This window comes from Anabrus simplex, chromosome 2, assembly GCF_040414725.1.
Source record: "Anabrus simplex isolate iqAnaSimp1 chromosome 2, ASM4041472v1, whole genome shotgun sequence".
Taxonomy (NCBI): domain Eukaryota; kingdom Metazoa; phylum Arthropoda; class Insecta; order Orthoptera; family Tettigoniidae; genus Anabrus; species Anabrus simplex.
In genome coordinates, this window is record NC_090266.1 from 81,309,022 (window position 1) to 81,323,081 (window position 14,060).

General features: G+C 39.9%; 1 protein-coding gene across 2 annotated transcripts in view; it reads left to right on the forward strand.

Moving 5' to 3' along the window:
- Galphao (G protein alpha o subunit) overlaps positions 1–14,060 on the forward strand; it is a 1,276,387-nt gene that overhangs the window by 667,440 nt on the left and 594,887 nt on the right. The gene's annotated exons all lie outside the window — the stretch shown is intronic.

A 14,060-nucleotide genomic window follows, 5' to 3' on the forward strand; every position in this document is an offset into this window, starting at 1 on the left:
GCATCTCCTCATTTTTTTACGTCGCACCTACACAGACAGATATTATGGCAATGATGGAATTGGAAAGGGCTAGGACTGGGTAGGAAACGACCCTGGCTTTAATTAAGGTAAATCCCCAGCATTCGTCTGGTGTGTACCTTGCCGCAAGTACGGGGAATTTTGTACACCCCAGGGTGTAATAGTGGGGACAATTTATCCTTATTTTTACCTATACTGTGAGCAGATTTGATGACGGTGCCAAACGCGGTATTTATAGTGTGTTTGCGGAGGACCTTGGCAATTCGGTCTGTGGTCTTGTGGATGTAAGGCAGGTAGACAGTTCCCTTCACTTCTTTTTTCTGTGAGCTTTGCTTAGTTGTCCCTCTGGGATGCAGGACTCTATGAATCTGTACATCGTTGTAACCATTACCCTTGAAGTGTGACCATCTCCTCCTGGATATTTGATGGTCTAAAAATTCGTGTCGCTCTCTTGTCCTCGGGGAACAGATGCTCAATGAGAGACATGACCGAGTTAATCGGCACTTTAGAGAATAAGGACTCCACATCGAAACTCACCAGGAGTGCATTAGGTTGAAGGGTTATGGTTTACAACTTACTAAGTACAGAGAGTCCCTAACGTATGATTCAATACGTCCTATAGGTGGCTGAAGCAAAGCCAAAGCATACGTAGGAGAACAATTGATCTTGATGGATTTTAGGAAGTCCTACCACCCTACCACTCATGTGTCCAACGCCACTGTGAAGCCCTTAAGGCAATCTTCAGTTTCCAAAGAGGCGGCTAAATATCTTGACTCCGGGGGACGCAGTGCCACCTAGATTATATGGACTTCCTAAAATCCGTAAAGAAGACGTCCCCCTCAGACCAGTTAGTGGGATAGGACGGATGCTTTCCTTTCTTGGATGTCCTAGTAAGAAAGAATCTAGACGGCTCCTTAGGACATACCGTCTATCGTAAGCCTACCCACACAAATCACTATCTCCATGAAGATTCTACCGCCATCCAGCACAAAAACAGGGCATTCTTACGACACTCTCCAAGAGAGCGACACGAAATTGTGAGCTATCATATATCCAGGAGGAGATGGTCACACTTCAAGGGTAATGGTTACAACGATGTACAGATTCATAGAGCCCTGCATCCCAGAGGGACAACTAAGCAAAGCTTACAGAAAAAGAAGTGAAGGGAACTGCCTACCTGCCTTACATCCACAAGACCACAGACCGAATTGCCAAGGTCCTCCGCAAACACAATACAAATACCGTGTTTGGCACAGACACCAAAATTGCTCACAGTTTAGGTAAAAGCAAGGGCAAATTGTCCCCACTATTACACCCTGGGGTGTACAAAATTCCCTGTACTTGCGGCAAGGTCTACATTGGCCAAACATGCAGGTCCATTGGGATTCGCATCAAGGAACACCAAAGGAATATCCGTATCAACCAGCCAGACAAACAGCAATAGCTGAGCACGATCTATCGTCCGGTCATATCGTCGTGTTCCGAGATGTTCGAGCTCTGACCCACACTAGACACTACAGGCCAGGATTATACGGGAAGCTGTAGAAATACGTAGAAATCCTAAGAATTTTAACAGGGACATTGGCTATCAATTAAGTAATAAGTTGCTTTAATATAAGGAAAGATCTTCACTGGGGTAATCACATAAATGGGATTGTAAATAAAGGGTACCGATCTCTACACATGGTTATGAGGGTGTTTAGGGGTTGTAGTAAGGATGTAAAGGAGAGTGCATATAAGTCTCTGGTAAGACCCCAACTAGAGTATGGTTCCAGTGTATGGGACCCTCACCAGGATTACCTGATTCAAGAACTGGAAAAAATCCAAAGAAAAGCAGCTCGATTTGTTCTGGGTGATTTCCGACAAAAGAGTAGCGTTACAAAAATGTTGCAATGTTTGGGTTGGGAAGAATTGAGAGAAAGAAGAAGAGCTGCTCGACTAAGTGGTATGTTCCGAGCTGTCAGCGGAGAGATGGCGTGGAATGACATTAGTAGACGAATAGGTTTGAATGGCGTTTATAAAAGTAGGAAAGATCACGATATGATGATAAAGTTGGAATTCAAGGGGACAAACTGGGGCAAATATTCATTTATAGGAAGGGGAGTTAGGGATTGGAATAACTTACCAAGGGAGACGTTCAATAAATTTCCAATTTCTTTGAAATCATTTCGGAAAAGGCTAGGAAAGCAACAGATAGGGAATCTGCCACCTGGGCGACTGCCCTAAATGCAGATCAGTATTGATTGATTGATTGATTGTTGCCAGCCATTAAGGATTTACGTAGGTAGTTCTCTTCCTTGTCCTTTCACTATCGTTATTTCGTTTCGGTGTTTTCCAAATTCGTACGTTCCTCATCAGCAGATGTTTCATTCTAGGCTTGTGTCAGTCAAACTTTCATATGTGTGTACACCAGTTATACCCCCACCTCCCAGACCGATTCTCATGGTGCCGTAAGCTTTCGCTTCGAATGCTAGCGGTGTACGGCGTCTGGTGACGAATGAACGTACCACCTACACTTCTATTACTAACGTCTAAATTCAAACCCTCAATATTATAGTTCCTCGTGAACAGTCGAGATTTTCTTCTGGAGACGCGGAGCAGGTTCTCTGCGAAACGTAAAGAGTTTCACCTTGTTTCCTTGACACGGCATGAGCACAAAATCCCATATCATGTCCATAACCATGTTTAATTTAGGCCTTGTCCGTGGCAGTAAATTAATTCTTTATAAATAATTAAATATATTACCAGTTACAGTTTTTATTGAATCTCGTACTTCACAACGCGTTTCAGAATCTAGGCTCCACAGTCAAGTGGCGAAACGATGACGTTCAATTTAGCGCCGACGGTGGGATTCGAACCCACCATCTCCCAAATGCAAACCGCATTGCCAACTTGCTCGGCGCAGGTTAATAAAGCGTGTTGGAATTCCAATTTCCGGAAATATGTCCGAAGACAGATTATCTCAGAGATGTGGTCTTCAAGAATGGAATGAAGTGTTGAACAAGAATTATACAGACATTGTTAATTGTTTCTCTACAGTACATCTGAAAGTACACATCACTCTTGCCAATCTGGTAGTTAATTCAGTAATAAGATAATTCACAAAGAAAATAAAGGAAAGGCTAAGAGCGAAAGCAGCTTAGAAGAACTCCCTAGAAGAAACAATGTATAGTATAGTCTTCATGTACTTTGTTCCCGTAACTTGTGGTTATTATTCAAAGCGTATCCTGATAACATGATAACATATCTTTGCTTATTGTATTGAAATCTGCAATGTAAATGAATGATTATTAGCTCTAACTTTCATTCAAAGTTATAAGTTATTTGTTGGTCAAATTAGAAAAAAAATGGTAGAAATGGAATTTCAAAAGTGCTACTTATTAATCAAACGTTAAACATATCATAATTTACATCTGTCTGTTATTTACCAGTGCAGTAGAGCTTGAATAAAAATACATTTGAATGTGTTGATTATAGGAGGGAAACTGTGTGCTTTTTTAGAAAAACATCTAAGAGGACTCTTAATGTGAATTTATTTTGAAAATGTGATTGGTGATAGGAAACGCTTGTCTATAGTGCGTGAAAATTTCAACTTGAAAGTAATGGTAACAGCTGAGAAGAGCATTTAGCATTGGTTTGAGCACTCTTGAATATCAGCGGACTGAACAAGTTCTGAGGTCGTCATCGTTATCACAAAATGTTCTACCTGACAAATTTTCTCTTTCTTTGTATTCACATTTATTTCTTCATCTTGCAATTTTTTCTTGAAATTTGTTCGCGTAGAACCCCCCTCCCCGGGGATACGCGTACCGCAGTTTGATAACCACTGATCTAGACTTTAATATAACAGATTTCTGATGTGTATGACGTTCTAAAGATGTGTAACGTACAGTAAGGCTATCTCAGTAATTCGACGTTCATAGGCTGGATGTTATTTTTATAGTTTGTTCTCCATTATTTAGGAATAATCAGATTTAATATATCCTTTTCGCGGCCTTTACCCCCTCCCTGCCTCACAACAATGTGTAGCTCTGCAAATTTCTGATAGCTTTCGCCTGTTGGCGCAGTACATCTATATATATAAAATAGGAGTTTTGTCTGTACATTGCTCAGAATTTAAAAAGGATGATATTTCTGTATCAGTCGTGTCCACAGTAACAAGGAAATGCACTTTTTACTTTTCCGTAATGTCTGTATGTATGTATGTATGTATGTATGTATGTATGTATGTATGTATGTGTGTATGTATGTATGTATGTATGTATGCATGCATGCATGTATCTATGTATGTACACGCATCACGAGAAAACGGCTGAAGATAATTTAATGAAAATCGGTATGCAAAGTTGCCGAATAAGTCTTTACAATCTAGCCCATAAATAATTTTATTCACGGTGAATTAAATGGTAGTTCAGAGGAAGGCCTAAAATTTAGTTCTCAAATATTTATTAATGGTCGTATATTAACGAAAATCGGTAGGGGAAGTCGGGGAATAAGTTTCTACAATCTAGGCCATAAATAGTTGTATTCACGCTGAGAAAAATGATAGTTTAGGGCAGGGCCTCTCAGGGTGCATGCGCGTGGTGCATGCACTGTGCACGGTGCAAGAGACGACTTGGCTTGGTTGACCAGAGTGCAGACCCCCCACTCCTCGATTTGGAGCAATAGCGCTTACTCTCTCTTTCGTCACGCCTGTCTCGCTCGCTCCGCCTGTCTCCCTCTGCCCCACTTGCGCCGTAGCGCTCCAAATCCAAGCTGACTTGAGCCGAGCATAGGCGAGTTGAGCCGAGCTTAGCCGAGTAGCCCAGAGACGAAGCGTTGATCCGAGCCATGCCGAGCGGCAGCGATGCACAGTGCACGGAGCTCTTGCGCCTCTATCTGCACGCGTGAGATTTTGGGCGTTTGAGAGGCCCTGGTTTAGGGGAAGGCCTGCAATGGAATTCTCAAATATTTATAATACTAATGGTCCTATCTTAATGAAAATCGGTATGCAAAGTCGGGAAATAATTCGCTATAAGCTAGGCGATAAATAATTTTATTCACGCTGAATGATATGGTAGTTTAGGGGAAGGCCTAAAATGTAATTCCCAAATTATTACGTTATTAGTGGTCGTATCGATAAATATTACATAACTAATGTTATATAGTATTATATTTCCGATCATTTATGTCTTATACATTGTTACCATACCGGCTATGATCTGAGATATAAGTGAATTTGGATTTTTGTTACTAAATCCTTATGAGCGTTGATCAACAATAACATTACATTGACCATTGTTTGTTGTGATGTGCTTTATCTTCTGTTGCCACTCCTCTCCGTTAGATAGGATTACTGCTGCGTACTGAGTATTTTTTAAATTTGCCTTACGTCACACCGACACAGTTAGGTCTTATGGCGACGATTGGATAGGAAAGAGCTATGAGTGTGAAGGAAGCGGCCTAGGCCTTAATTAAGGTATAGCCCTAGCATTTGTCTGTTGTGAAAATGGAAAACCACGGAATAACATCTTCAGGGCTGCCGACAGTGGGGTTCGAACCCACTATTTCCCGGAAGCAAGCTTACAGCTGCGCGCCCCTGACCACACGGCCAACTCGCCCGGTCGTACCGAGTGTAACAGTCTGCCTAAATATTGGCGGGAAGTAGCTGGGAAGTTAGGTAACCTTCTTCTTTAGCGTGCTATTCCTCTGTTTCATAAATTTTCCGAAACTACTGGTACGTAACACACTGGTTCATCATAGCATTCGAGCAATTCAGTTCCTACTCTGAGGCACTGATTGGAATGAGAAGTGTGCATATTTAACGGAAAAATGGCAGAGGAGTGTTCATGGCTGTCTGCGGCCTGGTCATTCCAGCTCTGGAACTTTGGACTGTTAGATCAGCACCGTAGTACTGTTCGTTAAAAGTGAGAAAATGTGCAGTTTTTCATTTGATCGAGTATTTTATATGATAACATTGCTTTTAATCGCTACATTCCTACTGATTTTTTTTGTAATGACCTATGTTGACTTCAGTTAGGAAGATCACAAAGTCAGTCTTTCTGAGAATCCCGTAGCGAAGCACGGGTACATCAGCTAGTTGAGTGATACGTACAGTTGTGCCTTGTTCATCGCCTGGAGCTCATGTTACTGATGACTAGGGCCCGGATTTTTATGAAATATCAGAGCGCGAGATACGTACGTAAAAATGTAGTAAATATTAGTAAAATATGTATTCAAATATGTAATATTCATAAAATATGTAAATAAATAATATTAATAAAATATGTAATAGTATGAGAGCAGAAAATTTACAAAATGTTCGTTTATTCCTTCCATTATGATTTACGGTTATGATATGAGATGTAAAATTGTTTTAAATACCTCCATATGTTATGACAAAGTCATCATTGTTGCTGTAGATAATTTATATGCCTTACTGTTTTCCAATTTTGACAGTATTAAATAAATTAAAGGCATAATCAAAATACTTCAAGTATTTAAAAATAATGTTATGCTCTGTAAATCGCGGAGTATACTACACAATGTATGATTGTTTTCTGCTATTTGCTTTACGTCGCCCCGACACAGATAGGTCGTATGGCGACGAGGGGATAGGAAAGGCCTAGGAATGGGAAGGAAGCGGCCGTGGTCTTAATTAAGGTACAGCCCCAGCATTTGCCTGGTGTGAACGGAAAACAATCTTCAGGGCTGCCGACATTCGGGTTCGAACCCACTCTCTCCCGGATGCAAGCTCACAGACACGCGCCAACTCGCCCGGTAATGTATCATTATAGCTAATTTCATGTTACCCTGTTGTAACAAATAAATGAAAATGAAAACCTACAACCTGTTTTCCAGTCTTTGACCGGGTCAGGGATGTAGTGAATGAATCATTTATATAGGCTATTAGTACGATTGGGTCGCCACTCCCAAAGTGATTATTAATGACTGATAAATGCTATGAAATGATAATGGAGAGTGTTGCTGGAATGAAAGATGACAGGGAAAACCGGAGTACTCGGAGAAAAACCTGTCCCGCCTCCGCTTTGTCCAGCACAAATATCACATGGAGTGACCGGGATTTGAACCACGGTATCCAGCGGTGAGGGGTAGAGACACGCTGCCGTCTGAGCCAGGGAGGCTCCCAAAACAAACATCTATATATATAAAATAACTTGTCCTGACTGACTGACTGACTGACTGACTGATTCATCATCGCAGAGCCAAAACTACTGGACGTAACGAAATGAAATTTTGGGGATATATTCATATTAAGATGTAGGTGCTCGCTAAGAGAGGATTTTTGGATATTCCTTCGCTAAGGGGGTGAAAAGAGGGGTGAAATTTTAAAATGAGTGTGTCTATATCTCGAAAGTTTAAAAGTATAGAGATGTAAAAATTGGTATTTAGAATCTTCTTCAAAAATAAGAAAACACGTATTTTTTTGTTTTCAGAAAATCCCAATAGGAGGGGTGAAAAGGGGTGAAAATGGGGAAAATGGGTTGAATGCCCTTAATCAGTATACCAGTACTTATATCTCAGAAACTGAAGATATTACAGACCTGAAAATTGGTACTTTTGATCTCTTTTAAAAATAAAGAAACACGTATTTTTTTGTTTTTGAAAAATCCAATTAATGGGAGGGTGAAAATGGGGTGAATTTTTAAAATGAGTGAATCTATATCTCCAAACTTTTTAAGCTTTCAGATGTAAAAATTGGTATTTAGAATCTTCATTAAACATAAAGAAACACGTATTTTTTGTTTTCGGAAAATCGCAATAGGAGGGGTGAAAAGGGGTGAAAAAGGGGTCGAAAGCCTTTGATGAGGCTACATATATTGCAGAAACTGAAGATATTACAGACCTGAAAATTGGTGTTTTGGATCTCCTTTAAAAATAAAGAAACACGTATTTTTTGTTTTTGGAAAATCCAATTAATGGGGGGGTGAAAAGGGGGTGATTTTTTAAAATGAGTGTATCTATATCTCAAAACTGTTACAGTTTATAGATGTAAAAATTGGTATTTAGAATCTCCTTTAAAAATAAAGAAACACGTATTCTTTTGTTTTCGGAAAATCCCAATAGGAAGGGTGTAAAAGGGTGAATAATGGGTTGAATGCCTTTAATGAGGCTACTTATATTTCAGAACCCGAAGATATTACAGACCTGAAAATTGGTATTTGGGATCTACTTTAAATGCAAAGAAACACGTATTTTTTCGTTTTTGGAAAATCCAAATATTGAGGGGTGAAAAGGGGGGTGAATTTTTTAAAATGAATGTGTCTACATCTTAAAACTTTAAAATTTACAGATGTAAAAATTGGTAGTTAGAATCTCCTCTAAAAATAAAGGAACACGTATTTTTTTGTTTCCTGTAAATCCCAATAGGAGGGGTGTAAAAGGGTAAAAAATGGGTTGAATTCATTTAATGAGGATACATATATCTCAGAAACGGAAGATATTACAGAACTGAAAATTTGTATATGGGATCTCCTTTAAAAATAAAGAAACACGTATTTTTTTTAGTTTTTGGAAAATCCTATTAATGGCGGTTAAACAGAAGTGACAAATTGGGGTGAAATTTTTGAAAGATTATCTTGGGAAGGTAAAATGTTACAGACGTAAAAAGTGGGTGTTTGGAATCTCCTGTAAATGTAAAGAAACATAGGTGATTTGTTTTTGGAAACTCCACTTAAGGGGAACCCAAAAGTGGTGAAATTTTAAAATGAGAATTTTTACAGTATATCTAAAAAACTTAACATGTTACAGAAGTGAAAAATGGTATTTTTATCTCTATTAAACATAAAGAAACGTATATTTTTAATTTTCGGAAATACCACTTGGGTGGAGGTGGGGGGGTGAAAGTGACTGAAAATGGTGTTGAATTATTTTAATTAGGCTACTGATATCTTAAAAATGAAGATGTTACAGACGTGAAATTTGATATTTGCAATCTGCTTTAAAAGTAAAGAAACACGTATTCTCGGAAAATCCAATGAAGCGGGGGGAGGGGGGTGAAAGAATTGAAAAATTAATTGACTTTAATTGTATGAGAATATATACATCTAATAAAAACTAAAGTTGTTACAGACGTGAAAATTCGTATTTGGATCTCCTTTAAAAACAAAGAAAAACGCGTTTTGGGGCGGAAGGCATCTTGGGGGGCGGGAGTGTAAAGGAGTTGAATTTCTTTCATGAGGACACATAAATCAAAAACTGAAGAAGTTAGAGTCGTGATAATTGGCATTTAGAAGATCCTTCTCTATTAAAGAAACAAGTATTTTTTGCGGGAAAATTCACTTAGGGGGGGGAGTAGTTTGAAATGAAGTGACAAAAGTAAATTATATTTATGGGGATACTTATATCTCAAAACTGAAGGTAATAGACGTGAACATTGGTGTTTGTAATCTCCCTTAAACATAAAGAAACACGCCTTTTTTTAAATTTTTTTTGGGGGGGGGGGGTGGCAGTAAAAACTAACGGCGGTCTGGTGTAAAAGGAGGTGAGGCCAATTGATTTTACTGTTCTTAATGTACTTATAAGGATCCTCCGTTGCTCAGGCGGCAGCGCGCCGGCCTCTCACAGCTGGGTTCCGTGGTTCAAATCCCGGTCACTCCATGTGACATTCGTGCTGAACAAAACGGAGGCGGAACAGGTTTTTCTCCGGATACTCCGGTTTTCCCTGTCATCATTCATCCCAGCAACACATAATAGTAATAATAATAATAATAATAATAATAATAATAATAATAATGTTCCGAACCGTCGTCAAATGTGCGGACCGCGCTGGAAACGGCTCCTGGACGGGTAATGACTAAGAATGCAGCCGGCAGCGGGTTCAGTGCAGCCAAGGCTCCCAATAAGACACCACGCCGGATCTCCTGAAGGATTTTATCCAGATTAAAAATGATTATAGGAATATACGGTATGTCAAAGATTTACGGACCCAACTGACCGGGAAGAATACCTGAGCCTAGCCCGGGAAGTACGAAATCGATTGCTGGAAAGGAAGATTGAAAAATGGGAGGAAACGTGCCGTAATCTAATAGAAAACGAGTCAGATCGGGAATTTTGGTGGATTCTCGCTGAAAACGTGTCAGATCGCGAATTTCGGCGGATTATATATCTAAAACAATAAGCATTCAATTATAAATTTTAGTATAATACCGTAGCGAAGCACGGGTACCATGCTAGTGTCTAAATAAAGTTAATGTAGAATCTTTCTTTAAACCCCTACTTAGAAAACCATTTTAACGTGATGGGCAGTGTATCACCAAGTACCTCTCCATGCTTTCCAATTTTTTTATTTTTATTTTTTGGCGCTGATCCGATAAAACTCGCTTGTAAACTGAGAAGGACCGTTCAACATCTCAGGAAGTCTCCGGTGCACATTTTAAAAGATAAACTAGCTGGATGAAATATCTTCCGGGGTGGTCTTCTTGTTCATCCAGATAGAGAGCTTGAATAACTTGGACTTCGCTTCAAGACTGCATGGAGATTCTGAGAAAGGATTAGTGCTGTTTTATTCATTTGAGTCACTCGGACCTTCTGAATTTCACGTAAAACGTTTTAGAAATTCCCATGTTAAAGGAATTTTAAAACCAACTTTAGCATACATACATACATACATACATACATACATACATACATACATACATACATACATACATACATACATACATACATTATCATTATAGACTGTTATGCCTTTCAGCGTTCAGTCTGCAAGCCTCTGCGAATTTACTAAACGTCGCCACAATCCTCGATTTGCAACTAGTGTTGTGGCCTCATTTAGTTCTATACCTCTTATATTTAAATCGTTAGAAACCGAGTCTGACCATCGTCGTCTTGGTCTCCCTCTACTTCTCTTACCCTCCATTGCAGAGTCCATTATTCTCCTAGGTAACCTATCCTCCTCCATTCGCCTCACATGACCCCACCACCGAAGCCGGTTTATGCGTACAGCTTCATCCATCGAGTTCATTCCTAAATTAGCCTTTATCTCCTCATTCCGAGTACCCTCCTTCCATTGTTCCCACCTGTTTGTACCAGCAATAATTCTTGCTACTTTCATGTCTGTTACTTCTAACTTATGAATAAGATATCCTGAGTCCACCCAGATTTCGCTCCCGTAAAGAAAATTTGGTCTGAAAACGGACCGAAGTAAAGATAGTTTCGTCTGGGAGCTGACTTCCTTCTTACAGAATACTGCTGATTGCAACTACGAGCTCACTGCGAGCTCACTGCATTAGCTTTACTACACCTTGATTCAATCTCACTTACTGCATTACCATCCTGGGAGAACACACAACCTAAATATTTGAAATTATCGACCTGTTCTAGCTTTGTATCACCAATCTGACATTCAATTCTGTTGAATTTCTTACCTAATGACATCAGTTTAGTCTTCGAGAGGCTAATTTTGATACCATACTCATTGCACCTATTTTCAAGTTCCACGATATTAGACTGCAGGCTTTCGGCACAGTCTGCCATTAAGACCAAGTCGTCAGCATAGGCCAAACTGCTTACTACATTTCCACCTAACTGAATCCCTCCCTGCCATTTTATACCTTTCAGCAGATGATCCATGTAAACTACGAACAGCAAAGGTGAAAGATTACAGCCTTGTCTAACCCCTGTAAGTACCCTGAACCAAGAACTCATTCTACCATCAATTCTCACTAAAGCCCAATTGTCAACATAAATACCTTTGATTTTAATAATCTACCTTTAATTCCATAGTCCCCCAGTATAGTGAACATCTTTTCCCTCGGTACCCTGTCATATTCTTTCTCTAGATCTACGAAACATAAACACAACTGCCTATTCCTCTCGTAGCATTTTTCAATTACCTGGCGCATACTCAAAATCTGATCATGACAGCCTCTCTGTGGTCTGAAACCACACTGGATTTCATCCAACTTCCTCTCAACGACTGATCGCACCCTCTCTTCCAAGATGCCAGTGAATACTTTGCCTGGTATACTAATCAATGAGATACCTCTATAGTTGTTGCATCCTTCCTGTTCCCTTGCTTATAGATAGGTGCAATTACTGCTTTTGTCCAGTCTGAAGGTACCTTACCAACACTCCATGCTAATCTTACTACTCTATGAAGCCATTTCATCCCTGCCTTCCCACTATACTTCACCATTTCAGGTCTAATTTCATCTATTCCTGCTGATTTATGACAATGGAGTTTATTTACCATCCTTTCCACTTCTTCAAGCATAATTTCACCAACATCATTTTCCTCCTCCCCATGAGCTTGGCTGTTTGCAACACCACAATGATGATTTCCTTTTACATTGAGAAGATGTTCAAAATATTCCCTCCACCTCTCCAGTGATTCCCTGGGATCTATTATGAGTTCACCTGAATTACTCAAACATTGTTCATTCCTTTTACCCTCCCTTCCTAAGATTCTTTATTACTGTCCAGAAAGGTTTGCCTGCTGCTTGACCTAGCCTTTCCAGGTTATTACCAAAATCTTCCCATGACTTCTTTTTGGATTCAACAACTATTTGTTTCGCTCTGTTTCTTTCATCTACGTCAGAAATCCCTGTCTGCCTCGGCCCTTGTTTGGAGCCATTTCTTATAAGCCTTCTTTTTACGTTTGCAGGCTGCTCTCACTTCATCATTCCACCAAGATGTTCGCCTTTTCCCATCTTTACACACAGTTGTTCCAAGGCATTCCCTTGCTGTTTCTACTACAGAATCCCTGTATGCCACCCATTCACTTTCTATATCCTGAACCTGCTTACTGTCTACTGTTCGCAACTTCTCACTAATCGTATCCATGTACTTCTGCCTAACTTCCTCGTCCTGGAGATTTGCAACCCTTGTTCGTTTGCAGACAGATTTCACTTTCTCTACCCTAGGCCAACTTTAGCAACTGAAATATATTCTATGCGAGATGAAATTCGCCAGTTATTTTACTATAGTCTGAAAATGAAAGGAGCTGATACATTTTTCCATTTTCTTGAATAATTAGCGAGATACAGTATGTACAAAACTGGGACATTGTTCACATAATGTGTAAATTTACTTGTATGTAATATACCTGAGAATATGTAAAATGAAACACCGGGATAACCATATCAGAAGCACAATTCGCGGACATTGTTCACGTTCAGGAATGGTACATATCCGGGTCCCAATAATGCTAGGCTGGTATCGCTCTTCATAGTTACTATGCCCGCCGTTTTGGAAGTTGAGGCGTTTCTAATTGGGCATTGTTGGTCTCAGTGTTTCCCTGTAGTTCCTTTGATCGTCAGGTAGTATTCGATGATCGTCTAGGTGAATGTGTCTAAGCATCCCTGCTACCAGACATACGGCTCTAACGCACTCTTCTCGTTTGATCTATGTTCCATATTTTAATTACTCCATTGTAGCTCTTCAGGAGAGTATTTCTCATTTTATTGCTTAATTTACTGCACGTTTTTTTTTTCTGTTTTTCCTCAACTCTAGTATGTACATCCGATCTAAGCAGCCTTCAAAAAATGTGTTAGCGGCACTTCTGTACATTCACGAACTCTTAAGTTTGAGATAGATTGTTGTACAGAGGAATGAAAGGTGGCAATCACTGCTGTTTTATCAGTGTTCCCCAAAATGCGCTAATTAAAAGTATAGTTACGGTTTCTTGACCGCTTATACGTAGGTCGAGTCATAAGTCATGGCAACTATTTTTTTTCTCATGAACAGCAGACAACACGGAAAATCCAAGATATGCATTTGATTTCTTACGATATGCACTTGCGTATGATGCCACTAGATGGTGTATGTAAACAGCTGTGTGGGTCTAAGCATGCCCCCCAATTTCAGTGTGTGAGTGAGAGCGTCACAAAATGGAAGTCAACAAGCAGGAGCAACGATCGTATATTAAAATAGCAGTTCTCCGCAGCAGAAATGCACGCCAATGCCATGCAGAGCTGCGGGAAGCATTAGGTGTGCATGCCACGCCCTACAGAACAGTGGCGAGATGGGTGACACGTTAGCGATACACACACAACGAATGGTATTCAGCGCCTGTCCCACCGCTGGCAACGCACAGTGGA